We start from the raw sequence: 16,019 nt of genomic DNA, 5'->3' as shown, positions 1-16,019 counted from the left end.
TATGTCTATGCATAGTGGGGGACAAAAACTTAGGCGCCAGAGTAAAAATAATAAATTTCCTCAAATAACCTACATTATCAGGTAATTACCAGATCTCTAGTATTTTGTTGGACACCCCTTTTTCTTGATACATTCTTGGAGACATTTAGGGGCAGATGCTGCAAGGCTTTGAAGCCACAGTGTCCATGTTCTTCCAAATATACTTGATGGATACCTCCACCTTGGGGATTGATGAAGTGTTGAGCTCACGTCACTTATCTTTCTTACCTGGTCAATCATTTATATACTCTAATCACAGAATGCAAACCATTCTTTAATGAGTTTAGCAGTGTGGCATGGTGCACCATCCTGCATGAAGATATCTGTTTTGCACTGAACAAAACAGTCCTCCAAACGATCATTAAGTAGCTCAAAATATTGGTCTGCATTCAGTTACACTTTTTGGTATATCACTAATGATCCCACAACATGGTAACCAAAAGCATCCCAAACCATCAATGAATCAGGATGTTTTACAGTACCGTGTGTAAATTTTGGGTCCAAAGGATCACTGCCAGGATGACAGTACACTTTGCCAAGACAGTTTCCAGTAATGGTGAAAATTGCTTCATCACTCCATGACATTTTTCCACTTCTCCAGCTGTATTATATGGAAAGGGGAGCTATGCCCATAGTGACCAGTCTTTGTATCTCTCAGCATCTAGTTTGTTCTTAAGTTCTTGTATGATTTTTACACACTTATTTCGTTCAATTTGTTCCAGACATCCACCACTTGTATATATATGCCTATACATATATATGTATGTACATGTATATTATATATATATACATATACATACATACATACACATCAAAAAATTTTGAAGCTTGAATCATCTCCAATTTAGCAGACAAACTACTAAGATGGAGGTGATTAGTTTTGAAAAGTCACATTTTTAAACCTTGAAAACTGCCCTAACCCTGTCAAATTTCAAGACCCCAGTAAACATATAAAAGGAAGACAAAGAAATTGTATAAAATCAGTATACAGTATTCCTAACCAGTATACGCTCCCAAATACATTTTATGTAGTAATAACTATAACTTGTTCTTTACCAGGCTTTGCACCAACAATTGTAGATGCTCAACCTATGTAATTATTTTGCCATTTTGGCAGTTAATTTCTTCTGCCCACAACAGATTACTAACAAACATAAAAGTGGTGTCCACCTGATTTTTTTCTTCTTTGCTAAGGTTTTCAGAAGTAATTTAACATCTAAGGAGTAATTTACAACTATTACTCCTATAAATGAAAAATCTTACTATGGTGTAAATATGACATGAAAAAAAAAAATTCATGTTGGAATATATTTTCCAAAACCTTTCCTCAAAACCATTATCTAAGAGACATTGAATTTGTAAGGAAATGTTTATACAAAGAGACAAAGATGTAGAACCATACTTACATAATCTTGATTTTTTTTTTTTTTTATAAGACATTCCTTATGTTTTCAATGCCCCCTTTACCCCATCTGTCCACCTAATTCTTTGTTTTCCTCTCCTGTTAACTTTATCCACTTCTGCCATATACACTTTAAACTAGTCATTTTTCACTCATTCTTTCCATTATGACCACACCACATTGGCACACTTTGATCTACCTGTTCTCTGCCTTATCTCCAACATTCTCTTTGCACTCTTCCCCAAATACTTGTTTCTCATTATATTGTTCATCCCCCCCCTGACATTTATTGTCCTCCTTTACTCTATAATTCATCTCCAATCCTCCAATCACTCCCACATTCAACCCCAAATACCTGAATCGCTTCACATCCTCCAGCCTCTCCCCCTCCTTCAAACTCGCATCTAACGCACCACCGTTATCACTCCTTGTGCATCTCGCACCTTTACTTTTATTCACACCACCACAAACTCAATCACCAACTACTTTACACTTTGTCAGAACCAGCCACCAGTGCAGTGTCATTCATGAACAACTGGATCAGTTCTTACTACCCTCCACCATCACTCATCAACTACAAAACTGCTTAGCACACTTGCGTTTACTTACCTTACCACCCCATCCATACACATGTTGAACAACCACAGCAACATCTCAACTCTGATATGACCCTAGCTTTCAAACCATTCATTCCTCATTCACAGCCATCACACATGCTTTGATAATTCAAAAAATATATACCACCTCCACAGATTTGCCCTTATCCCATATATCTGGAATACATTTCACAATTCCAGTTAACCCTGCCATGGTTCCTCCAAGTCCATGAAGGCCTAAAAGACATCATTATCCTTTGTGTGTCTCCAGTCACATGTATCTTTTACCCTATCTTGTTCCTGCTCAAGACATTCCCCTTTACCCCAAGGCTCCCTTCACCCCATCCATCCATCAGTCTCATCCGAGTGGTTACCACACTTTTTGCTGGTCTTTCTTCATAATCCTTAATAAATAACCTTTCAACTATCCTCCCACCAACCACCCTTCTTGGATACAGTATTCAATATCATTTCACTTTCAATACACAAACATTTCTCTGCTATCATTCCTTGTTACAACATCACCTGCCCCAAACACCACTGCATTCTCATTCTTCACAAAACTCTACACATCTATATCATTCCAATATGCTTTTCTTTCCCCATTTTCTCACTACCAGGGTCATACACATTTACAAATACCTATACATCCCATCCCAATTGTATTTTCATCCATATCATCCTCCTTGATGACACTTCCATTCATCCACACACTTGTACATCATCATTTACCAACAGCACCACTACTTCCCTGCCTCATCTTGTTAATCCTGACACACTACCTACCACACACCCAAACTCCAACAGTTTTCCTTTAAATTTTACTTTCACTCAATGTTAACATATCCATTTTTCTTCTCACAAACATATCACCAACCTCTTCCATTTCCTCTTTTGAAGCATGGTCCAATAACATGATAGGAAATAGAATGTTTGAAACCTGTGCAAAGATTAAATTTATCATTGGCTGACTTGAAAGTAATTTCAGAGGTTGAAAAAAAAAAACAATTTACGAAGTGCTACAATCTAGAACTGAAAATCATGAGCAATGAATGTAAACTATGAAACAAGATAGTAAATGGTGACCTCAAAATCAAGTTAACAAGGCCTGCCTGAGATAGATACCATTGAAGGAGAGTAGCAACAAAACTAAGAATTAAGACCTGACAAGAAAAAGAATAGCTACAGCAACTAAATAATATCATAAAAGAGGTAAAATGGAAAAATATACAGTTTTTAAATGAGAAAAATATGGATAACATAAAAAAAATAAATCCACCCATTGATGAAGTAGCTGAACCAGAGAAAATACAATCACCAATACAACAATCCAATACGCGCATCACAAATGACCATTTCTCCTAAAACAAAATGTAAAAATATGCCACGCAAACCTAGACACAGAAGCTACTTTTCTTTTCTATTACAAAAAAAAAAATCATCAAGAGTACGAAAAGCTCATACACAGAAGGCCTGGATAAAATATCCAACTACCACTTAAAATACATTGGCTGAGTAGAATCACAAGCCCTCACAGCTATTTACAGCCATTCTTGATCACACAATGGCAATCCAACCACTTGGGGAAAAAAAAAAAAATTCCTATTCGAAGACCAAACAAACTGCTAGAGAATTCCACATCTTCTAGAACTATCTCCTCTACCAAATCTAACTAATATGAAACAACTAAGAAATCTCACAGGCTGCTCCAACAAACTAAACAAATACCCAAGGATACTACCTGATGAGCCTCCTATATCTGGCTACACAGCATCCTGCTAGGCGGGCTCATCTCAGTGCCAGACCAGGTCACCCTCCTGAAGAAAGATACCCATGCTGGCAGAAGTGGTGGACTACCACAGCTTTGAGGAAATCCTCTAGATTCTACTAAGTAAGGATAGTAACTCCACAAAGAATAAGAATACACATACCTATCTTGCCATACCAATATAGATTCAAAGAAGGCTACCCCAACGGCACAGTGCTCACAAACTTTACTCGAGAAAAGCTGAAGAGCTTCAAGAAAGTGCCACCTGACAGTGGTAATGGCACAGAGATGTATGAACATAGCTTTTCACAATGTCCCTAGACACTTACTATCAAAAAACAATCAGAAATGGCTACACAACAATAAGAAACATTGTTATAGAAGATTTGAAAAAAAAATTACCATCATGGATATGATCTATATAAAAGAAAAAGTATATTTTTTTAGAAGTGCAAACCAACATGGTAAAGCATTAGAAAATTAAATATCAATTTTGTAAATTATAATACATCAATGTAATAGATATTTTTCTTGGCAGAAATCAATATCAGAAAACTGCTAAAAGCTATGCGGAAACACGAAGTCTTGTCAACTCCTTTAGAAGCCTTTGTTTTGATATATTCAGAGGTCGGAGATGACAATGACAGCCTGATGACCTCTAGAATTACAGGTACTGCATTACTAAATGCAGGTTAGGTTAGGTGGGCAGGCTGGGTTAGGTAGGTTAGATTAAGTTGGGTTAGAAAAGACGAATTTAGCATACTTTAATTTCTTCAATCTTCACCTCTACCAAAACAAAGATGGCATCTCAAGTAGTCAAAGTGGCAAAGTTTGTTTATAGCTTTTAGCAACAGTTTCTATTACCGATTTCCACCAAAAATAATGTACATTATGTTGATGTATTATGATTTACAAAATTGTTTAATTTTCTATTACTATACTGCATATGTGTCCACTTCTAAAAATTTACCAATAAAAGTCACTGACTATTAAGACCAGGAGAAAGAAGATAGACGAATGATTGCTACAAAGTTATCTATCTCTGAGATAACCTTCCTGCAGTGAAGGACTTGTGCCTATCATGATTAATCCTCCAATAATAGTACTTCAATTGTGAAGAGGTCAAAAACATGTACAGGTTGTAACGTGGTAATTTGGTACACTTGTTTTAATCTAACTGCATACCAAACAGATCCAGGTTAGAATCCAATAACTACTAGTACTGTGCAAAGGTAATTGATGTAAGTAGTCAAGCATCTCCTCAGTAAAGCTCCTCATAACCAAAAATGCATCCACTGAACACCGCACCACCTCACGCACTGACCAAATTGGCGACATGCACCTTCATATCCATTCACATATCAAGCACTCTTAAAAGTGCTACATATATCACCTAACTACTAAAAAATATAAGTAACTACCCTACCTCCATATCAACCAATCACAGCATATAATTTGTAACTAAGAAAAAAAAATGCAAATCCCATTTCAATTCATGCAAGGGTCTATCACAAAATGCAAAAAGCATCTGTAATTCCTAAAGCATCAATGTGCTTACCGTTCTTATAATCAGAATAATGTCAATGATCCATAATTTCACAATTTATATTTTAAGAATTGCACTAGGTGTCTTCAGTTCTCAACTTGTGCTCTCTATCACAGATATCACAGAACACTTAAAAAGCCATGTCTAGTGCCTTCCCAGTATCACTGCAGACTGGCAGCAGAGAGCCCACTATTGAGATCATAATGACCTCAATGTCCTTGTTCTCTCCCAAAGGTCACCCTTACTCCATGTCAAGATCATACCTACACCTGTCAGTGGTTCTTGTCACACTCCTGTACGCAATCTAGGTCGACCAATGTTCAAACGCCAAAGAATGAAAAATGTTATTTCGACATTACATTCTCCTAACAATGAATACCTATATATTTCCTCCCATTTAAATGTCACACCGCAAAGGCTGAAATTCGAAATGTTGCACCACCTTCATGAAACGTACCGGCAACCTATACATACCAATGTCACGAACACTAATTTTACTGTCACACCGATAACGTTATGTAAGAAAATATGTATAAGACCTATCCAAATCACATTCGCTAAGTGACACAAAAATCAGCCTGATATTTGGAAAACCACGTAGTAAACAAAGTAAGCCAGCGACCTTTGATAAGGTTCAACAAGTCACTATTCTGCAAGTGTCACTGCAATTGGTCCAGAATGCGTAAATAACAAGAAAAGACGTACCGTCTCCTATGGTGTTCAACGAAACACTCGCCTAGTGAGTAAGGAAAGAGCGCCACCCTATTTTTAAAAGCGGCGTCTGGGTCTCGCACCGTCCTTCGAGCGTGTCGTCTGCTCAAGGTATTGGCAATCAGCTGACTGTACCTGGAAGACAGCAGTCTCGGACTTTATACAAACCTTTATCAAGAACCAAGAGGAAAATTCGTACACTTCGTCTAAGTTATCATTTTATTACAACAGAACATAAATACATTTTAGACTTTTCTCGATCAATAAGTCTGAGGTTGAAGGACGACCAAGGTGACCTTCCGTAGTTAAACCCAGACAAGAAAACCAAGCAAAGCGCATTGCGCAAGGGATGCGATGAAATGTATAGATCACAGTAAATTGGGTTATTCATGGATTTTCAAAATTTGTTATATCAAGTACTTCATATAATTCTAAACTGACGTTATTTCCTTAATTTGCTGATTATATTAAATTTAACTTTGAAACACCGACAAAAAGAAATGGGACCTTCGAGCACAGTTCTTTTCTTATCAACTTCAAGTAGATAAATACTTACAAGCGGAAGTTCAGTCATGTAAAAATATGCCATCAACTGAGCTATGAACATATTTTTATCTTTTGTTGAAAAGTAGGTAGTAAAATAGATAATTTCACTGAAAAAAGTCTACAATCCTGCTACAAACCTCTCCGACCAACATGTCATCTTTTATCCCTCCAAAGGGCATGTTACATATGGAAGCTCATTACGCCGAGGGGTTTTTGCACCCAAAATCGTCACCTTTGGCTTATGTATTTATTTTACAATAGTCAGGGCAAGCAGCAGTCACTGGGGGTGTTCGACTTCGAGTTGTGAACTTCTTAAATGCATTTAAGGAAACAATTAGGTAAAATTGTGATTTGTTACGTTATATGTCAGTGCACTATATTTGCTTCCTTTAAAAGTTCACGGGAAATCGAATAAGTACTTTTTCCATCCGGGTAACTAATCAGTTTTATGGCACCACAATAATGAATATAAATTCAGTTATACAAGGCTTATTCTATGTTTGGTAGTGTTATGATATGATGCTCGAAGGTAAGAATTCACGAGAAATTATATAAACACGGTTTAACTTCGAGGTTTTAGCTAGAACTAAAGATGACGCAACAACAAGCGACAATTCGCGTACGTGCGAACCTTTGGATAATACATTCTTGTGTGTGTTGCGTTAACATATTCTTATGCTGGGTGTCATCAGGCTATTTTATTCAGATCCATGACACCTCATCGAGAAGTAAATAGTAAAAAGAATCTTTTAGCTACTGCTATATCGTTCTATTCAGTTAGAAGAAGTCTCTGCTTGTAAGAAGAGTATTATAATGAGCCAGCTAGACTTGTTAGGCCTTTCGTATCGGTTGGCAATTTTATTGGCATCCCTACGGTCCAGAGTCATGCAGCATTCTTTAGCGATTAAAGAGTTATCTCCAAAAAGAATCCTGATCACTTTTAATTTCTGTTAATCTTACTTTATCACTCCACCTCTTCGACGCGACATTGTCCCAAGGATGAACGTATTATTTTTCGCTAATGAAATAATAAAATTTCGAATAAGCACCTCCATACCGGGTGGCCATTGTCAGTGAAGAGATGCTATAAGAAGACTTCGATCAAAGCGACGTGACGTCATGTCGAGGGACCTCAGGAATGCGAGGAAGGGTATCCAGCCACACCATCCCCGCTTTCAGAATACCATATCGTCCCCGCACTGGAAAGAGGACTATTTTCACACCTCGAGCCTCCCGCGTGCAGAGGCAGCTGATATGTTTAATCGTCGCAACACTGTCATGGAGTGACGAATATCATTATCTTAACATGGGCGGCCAAATGAGTAACTATTAGCCTACCTATTATTTGTAAAACGATTATACTATAATTTTTTAAATGCTTATAGAAATGCATTAAAATGTAAACGGTTTTATTTATGGTATTTTCATGTTTTGTTGCTAATTTCATTAGTTGGTTCCCTCACCCAATCAATAAAATTAAGGGCAAATAGCACTTCATATCAAACAAATTATGCAAATTTATTGTCATTGTTGCAAAGAATTACGCATGCACTACTGCTGAGGCGATGACATCAATAGTAAATAAACCTCATTTATACAGAACCCCTGGCACAGAACCGAGAACGATTTGACCCGAGGACGATATGGTATGAACGGGGACGAAGTGACTCGGGGGACGACATGGCCGAGAGGGGATTGAGAAATGGAGACAAATTATCATAATGGACAAAAGAGAATTCTTTCTTGGATCCATTCTCATAGTACTTTAAGTGATTTAAGTTTTATATTTTCACGTACCTGTTCATACATTCCGCGTGTCCTGGTGATTATTTTAAATGTGAAAAAAAATTAGATTTGTGCAGTCACTATGAAGTGCATTTACCTAATTGTATTTAGCCAATTATGATATGCAGGGGAAGGAACTACGTCCGACCTCTCTCTTTTTTCATTTATCAAGTATAAACAGAAATTCGTTTTTTTATTTTACAAAGCTATTTATTCTTTTAATCTACTCAGTCAGTTTACACATATGAACAGAATAATGTTTCTTGATATCCATCACGCATTTTTTCCTCTGTAATCTAATGATGGCAAGTCTACTATTTTAGATATTTCCTTACATGGTTCATCTGATAAACTCTGATCATTATGAACTGCAACGGATTTGTCCATATCTCGTTTTTCGTGTTTTGCTTTTTCTTTTTTTTATTATCAGTCTCTTTTGTTATTCCTTCTGGGATTTTTTTTTTTTTTTTTTTTTTTTTTAATCTTTTATCATTCTTTCCTCTTGTTCTTTAATTACTCATGGGATATTTGTTTGAACAAATTTTCCTGTTCCCCTTCCGGAGTTGTATTGTATTTTCTCTTGTTCTGTTTTTCCTGGTTTGCAGTTGTGTTTCTTTGGGCATCTTCATTCGCTTCTCTTTTCTCTCCGTTTTCTGTTTTCTTTGTCGACATCTCTTTCACCCTACTCTCTCCCCGTCCCCCTTCTTTTAGTTCTATTTCGCGTTCCTTTATCTCCTGTTTTCCCCAAGTCCAAGTTTTCTCGGTTGTTTTATACATTGGTATATCATTTTTAGGTTCACTTCCGCAACCCCTGAAACTATTTTGTATATTGCTTTGACTTGGAATATAATTTTATTTATTTTTCTGCAGCTATGTGTGTGTGTGTGTGTGTGTGTGTGTGTGTACCTAGTTGTATTTTACGGGAAGGGGAGCTATGCTCGTGGGGTCCCGTCTTCATATCTCATTTTATCTAAACTATTTTTAAATTCATGTATTGTTTTTGCACACACCACTTTCTCATCTAACTTGTTCCAACTGTCTATTGCTCTGTGAGGAAAGCTGTTCTTTTTAAAATCTCTTCTATAGCTGTCTTTTTTTATTTTCTTTCCGTGTCCTCTTGTATTTCTGTCATCCCATTTTATCAGATTCTCTCTATCAGTAATTTCTATGCCTTTCATGATTCTGTAAATAGCTATCAAATCTCCTCTCTCTCTTCTTTGCTCTAGTGTCTGTAGTTTAAGTTTTTGTAGTCTCTCTTCATATGATAGTTTTGAGAGTGTTGGTGCCAGTTTTGTAATTGCTCTTTGTATTCTTTCAAGTTTTTTTATACATTTTTTTGTACTTGGTGACCATATCGTTGCTGCATATTCCAATCTTGGTCTTATCAGGGTGATTAGGATTTTCCTCACCATTTCTTCATCCAGGTATGTAAATGCCACTTTGATTGTTCTTATTAAATTATAAGTTTCTCCAAAAATCTTATTTATATGTTTCTCAGGTGACATATTATTCATAACAATGACTCCCAGGTCCTTCTCATTTTCTACTTTTTTTATTCCTTCTTTTCCCAAATTATATGATCCTGTTATTCTGTTTTTGCTTTTTCCAAATTCCATTATACTACACTTTTTTGTATTGAACTCCATCTCCCACTTCCTACTCCATTCTTGTACTTTATTTAGATCTCTCTGTAGTGATTCACAATCTTCTTCAGTTTTCACTCTTTTCAGTAATTTTGCATCATCTGCAAAGAAGCTCATATAGCTTTCAATTCCTTCATCCATATCATTAATATATATAGCAAACATTATTGGGGCCAGAACTGTTCCCTGCGGGACACCGCTTATTACTTCATTCCATTTTGAGTGCTGATCTCTTATCACTACTCTCATTTTTCTTTCTTGCAAAAAGTCTTCCATCCAATTTAGCAATTTACCTTGTATTCCTCCTTCATATTCTAATTTCTTAAGCAACTTCTTATGTGGTACTTTGTCAAAAGCTTTTTTTAGGTCTAGAAATGCACAATCAGCCCATCCATCTCTTTCTTGTATTATATCTATTAGCCTTGAATAGAAACATATTAAATTGGTGACGCATGATCGTCCTTGTCTGAATCCAAATTGCCTTGGATTTAGTACGTTGTTTTTTTCCAAGTATTTTACCCATCTACTTTTGATAATTCTTTCACATATTTTTGCTATTGTACTTGTTAGAGAGACTGGTCTATAGTTGTTAGAGTCTTCTTTATTTCCTCCTTTATATATAGGTACTATATTTGCTTTTTTCCAATCTTCTGGAACTTTTCCTTATTTTAAGGAACTGCTTATTATTCTATGTATTTTGTCTGCCAGTTCATTCCTGCATTCTTTTCAGAATCCAGTTTGCTATTTCATCTGGCCCATGCGATTTTCTGACATCAAAATTACCCAAGTGTGTCAATATTTCATTCTTTGTTACTTCTATTTCTTCCATAGGGGGGACTTTTTCCTTCCACTCAATCTCTTCAGGTTGTATATTTTCCCTTGTAAACACTGATTTAAAATGTTTGTTCATAATTTCTGCCATTTCCATTTCCTCAGTGTATTCAACTCCTCCTTGTCTTAATTTCTCTAAGTCTTGTTTGTTTTTCAGTTTATTGTTTACAAATCTGTAGAATAGTTTTGGTTGATCTTTACACTTTTCTATAACATCTTTTTCATATTTTCTTTTTTCCTCTCTGCACTTTTGTACATATTCATTTCTATAACCAGTATATATTTTCCATTTTTCAGGTCTTCTGTCTTTTTTTCCATCTGTTCCAGGCTTTGTCTCTTTTGTCCTTTAACTCCCTACAACTTTTGTTGTACCAGCATTTTACATATTCTTTTTCTTGTTTTTGTCTTGGGACATACTTTTCCACTCCTTTTTTGTAAATTTTTGTCAAAATATTCCATTTCTCTTCCACTGTTGTTTCTTCTTTGTATATTTCTTCCCAGTTTTCTTGTTGGAAGAATTCTCTTATTTTATCAAAGTTTGTTTTTTCATACATCATTCTTCCTTTTCTATATTGTTCATTTCTTTTCATATATTTTTCTTCATTAAGTTCCAGTTCAATCAATATGTGGTCACTTTTACCTATTGGTGTTTTATATTCAATCTTGTCCACTATTCTAGGTTCAGATGTAATTATTAAGTCTAGCCTCGATGGTTCTTCTTCATTTCTATACCTAGTGTTCTCTTGTATCCATTGTGTCATTGAATGGTCAGTAATCATCTCAAGTAGAGCATTTCCCCATGAGTCATCACCACTCTTTACTGTCATTTCTTCCCAGCAGATTTCTTTGCAATTAAAGTCGCCCATCATAACTATTCTTCCTCCGTCTTCCATTATTTTAGTTAATGCTATCTTTGTGTCCTCTAACATACTTTTATGTTCACTCTCCTCCCATGAGGCTGTTTTCGGAGGCACATAATTGATCACAAATTTTCTGCTCTTCTTATCTCGGTCTTCCACTTCTATCATAATCATCTCTACTGTATTCTTTCCATATATGACACCTTTCACGTTTATATCCTTCTTAGTCAGGAACATAACTCCACCCCCTTGTTTTTTCTCTCTGTTTCTAATCCAATAATTGTATGTATCATGTCCTACACTGTAGGGTGGTAGTGGGCCTTTTAATTTTGTTTCTACAATTCCCATTATGTCCGGTTCTTTTTCTTTCAAATAATCATTCAGTTCATTCAATCCTGTTATCAATCCATCTATATTTGTGTAAGACACTCTTAGTTTTCTGCCACTTCCATTGTATTCTCTGTTTCCCTTATGTTTTTCTTTAGTATGTCGAACTGCTTTATTTTCATGTTCACTACTCTCCAATAGAATCTCTCTTTCTCTGACTCCGTTCTTTCCTCGTTTTTTGCCTTAGCTTCAATTCTTTTCTGCTTTTCTGCCTCTCTTTCCTCCTTATTCATTTCTCTTTTTATCCATACCTTTTTATATTGATCATTTGTTGCTAGTTTCCCTGTCTTGGATAGAATTTTCTCTGCTGTTGTTTGTGACCTGAATTTAATCTTAATTGGTCTGGTCTTATCTGTACTATATTTTCCGAGTCTGAATTTTTCCTCAATTTCCTTTATAATTTCTGGTTCATCTTCCTGGACTAATTTTAATAAACTGCTTACTCTTTCATTTTCCTCCTTGATTCTTGCAGTTCTATCTGGGTTATGTTTCTCTTCCATTCCTAATATAATTATACATTTCTTTTTGTCAGCTAATTCTCTTACTATATTCTCCTTCTGTCTCATCACTTTAATAACTGAGTCTTCATTATGTTCTTTCAATTGCTGTTTGACTATGTCAGTGAATGAAACCTTATTCCCTTCTTGAGTTATTCTCCAATTTTTAGCTTCTGTAGCTAGTTTCTCTCTGTTTTCATTACTATTCTTCTTCAATTTCTCATTCTCCTCCTTTACATTTCCTAACTGTCTTTTTAGGTCCTCTATTTCTTCAGTTAAGTTTCTGTTAGCCTTCTCTAGTTGTTCCAACCTTTCAATTCTTTGAAAAATGGAGTCTACGTTACCTAACTTACGCTCCAAGTCCTCGATCACCTTATCAACTCTCTCCTCTAGTCTTATCAGTCGGGGGGGGGGGGGTTGTGTCCCCCCCACCCTCTTTAAATCCCTGGAACATATTCTCGTCACTTTCTTCTGTATTGCTCCTCTCTATACTTCTAATCTTTACATTTTTATTAGACATTTGATCCTCGCTAAGTCTTTTGTTTACCTTCCGCTTGTCTGGCTGGTCAAAGTCTACTCCCTCCTCATTTCCTTCCATTTCCCTCAGTAATCCCTCCCCTTTTCCTCTTTCCCTACGTTCCCACTACTCCACGAGCAATTTCCCCCCCACCCTGCAAAAACACTAGGCACTTCTCTTTGCGTTGGGATCCACAGACTTCACTTTTCTTCAGAACGTCTTCTAAGCCGTCCATTCGTTGAAGTGTGTGTGTGTGTGTGTGTGTGTGTACCTAGTTGTATTTTACGGGAAGGGGAGCTATGCTCGTGGTGTCCCGTCTTCATATTTCACTTGTGTGTGTGTGTGTGTGTGTGTGTGTGTGTGTGTGTGTGTGTGTGTGTGTGTGTGTATTCACTTGGTCTTTGGATCATGTGTTGGACTCGTGATCGACAGCTATTTCCCTCCTGGAAGAGAGCTCAGAGCTCGTAGGTCCGATCTATGGGTAATGCTATGACCTTGCACACACACACACACACCCAACTCCCCGCCCACGAGAGTCAGAGTAACGACCCGAAGCGCAGCGGTACCGAAATAATTTCGGCCCCGGGCAGGATTCGATCCAAGAACTGCGGGCCACTATGGTGGCAGTTCAGCGCTTTACCAACTACGCCACCGAGAGAGAGAGAGAGAGAGAGAGAGAGAGAGAGAGTGTGTGTGTGTGTGTGTGTGTGTGTGTATTCACCTCGGATCTGCTGCAGTCTCTGTCGAGACAGCCAGACACCACCCTACGGCAGTGAGCTCAGAGCTCCTTATTAGCCGATCTCTGGGTAGGTCTGAGACCACTCACACACCACACACCGGGACAGCAAGGTCACAACTCCTTGACTAACGTCCCGTACCTACTCGCTACTAGGTGAACAGGGGCTACACGTGAAAGGAGACAAACCCAACTTATCTCCGCCCGACCGGGGAATCGAACCCCGGTTCTCTGGCTTGTGAGGCCAGTGCTTTACCAATCCGCCACCGAGCTGTGTGTGTGTGTGTGTGTGTGTGTGTGTGTGTGTGTGTGTGTGTGTGTGTGTGTGTGTGTGTGTGTGTGTGTGTGTGTGTGTGTGTGTGTGTGTGTGTGTGTGTTTACCCGATTGTAAGTTACAAGAAGAGTTTCATTCGAGAGGTCCGATTTCTTATCTCCACCTGGTAAACTTAGTTCTGAATTCACTTATTATTTCTCATTCAAACCTTTTCTCTTCCAAGCTATTCTAAAAGTTGTCGCATCTGCATGGAAAACTATTTCTTCACATCTTACAAGCACTTTGTCTTTCTCAGTTTTTCCATGAATTCTTGTTACACACGCAAATAGATAAAAATCAAAAATTTGCCTGTCAGTTCCATCTACTCGTCTCAATGTTCTGAACAAAACGATCATATCACCTCTCTTTCTTCTTTCTTCTAATGAGAAGAGATCCAGTTTTAGAAAGCTTTCCATATACGGTCTATCATTTTGAGTTTCTAGACTGAAAATATGTTTGGCTCTGCTGTTCTTTATATTCTCTTAAGTTTATTTCGGTCCTTTTTGTGTGGAGGTCATATGACTGCTGCATATGTATAGGTTGGATCAGGTTTTCTAATATTTTTATATAATTTATCTATCCATGAAGTGAAACGCCACCCGTGTGTTCGTTAACAGTTAATAAAAAATTAACAGTCAATAAAATTTAACAGCCAATAAAATTTAACGGTCAATAAAATAACAGTCAATAAAATAACAGTCAATAAAACAGTCAATAAAATTTAACAGTCAATAATTTAACAGTCAAAAAGTTAACAGTCAATAAAAATCTTGTTACTGTATTTATCGGGCGACAAATCAACACTCACCTTTTTCTTTTGTTTTTGCAGCTGTTTCATATCCAAACTAGTAAATTACTGATAACTTCTAAGTAATTTCATCTTACCCTTTTCCAATTCATTACACTTCCTAGTTTATTCCTATTCTACACTTGTCTCTAGTTGCAAATTCTGTCGAGATTTTTTTAACAATCTCCGATCTTCTTCATTATCCGATCTCCTCGTGATCTTTCCATTGCTAATTAAACATGTCCTTGAAGCTTCTCGTTTCTTCCGTGATTTTTTTTTACATAAATCTAGAATATTACGGATTCCAGTACTGACACCTGTGGTACTTTATACCAGTTGATCTCTATGTATATATCTTTTGTATGTAAAATGTGTGTATGTACGCGCGAGTGTATGTATGTATGCATGCATGCATGTATATATAGTATGTATGTATGTATGTATGTATATACAGTATGTATGTATGTATGCAAATGTGTATGTATTTATAGATGTATGTATGCATGTATATATGTATAGATTTATGTACATACACATACGCACACACACATTTATATATATATATATAATATATATATCATATATATATATATATATATATATGTATATATATATGTATATATATATATATATATATATATGTGTGTGTGTGTGTGTGTGTGTGTGTGTGTGTGTGTGTGTGTGTGTGTGTGTGTGTGTGTGTGTGTGTGTGCGTGCGTGTGTGTGCGTGCGTGTATAGTTGCATATGATTAAATTTTTACATGAATAATATACATAGGCGAGCTAAAATATTTAGACTTGAAATTGGAATGATGTTGTCTGTATAATGTCATTTCTAAGAGAAAACTCACCCACAATACACTTGCACACACACACACACACACACACACACACACACACACACCTCTCATGGCGCTGTGGTTAGAGCTCTGGCCTGCCACTACGGAGGTCCGGGTTCGATCCTCGCCCGGGGCTGAAATAATATCAGTATCGCAGCGCTGAGGGGTGTTACTCCAACTCTCGTGGGCGGGGAGTTGGGGGTGTGTGTGTGTGCA

At 36.9% G+C, this 16,019-nt stretch overlaps 1 protein-coding gene across 11 annotated transcripts in view; it reads right to left on the bottom strand.

The window, feature by feature from the left end:
- The window catches only part of Pfk (ATP-dependent 6-phosphofructokinase), a 123,946-nt gene that overhangs the window by 88,254 nt on the left and 19,673 nt on the right, over positions 1 to 16,019 (bottom strand). For 10 of the 11 annotated variants that reach the window (XM_076179098.1, XM_076179099.1, XM_076179105.1 and 7 more), the window contains exon 2: positions 6,057 to 6,197. The gene's annotated coding sequence lies outside the window, so the exon portion shown is untranslated. Of the gene's footprint in view, positions 1 to 5,363; positions 5,538 to 6,056; positions 6,198 to 16,019 lie in introns of those variants that run through there. The other variant, XM_076179100.1, reaches the window with a different exon arrangement.

The sequence above is a fragment of the Oratosquilla oratoria genome, chromosome 42 (genome assembly GCF_046742065.1).
Source record: "Oratosquilla oratoria isolate Oo_2021 chromosome 42, ASM4674206v1, whole genome shotgun sequence".
Lineage (NCBI taxonomy): Eukaryota > Metazoa > Arthropoda > Malacostraca > Stomatopoda > Squillidae > Oratosquilla > Oratosquilla oratoria.
The sequence above is the reverse complement of the archived record's forward strand: the minus strand, read 5'-3'. Positions and strand labels throughout refer to the sequence as shown.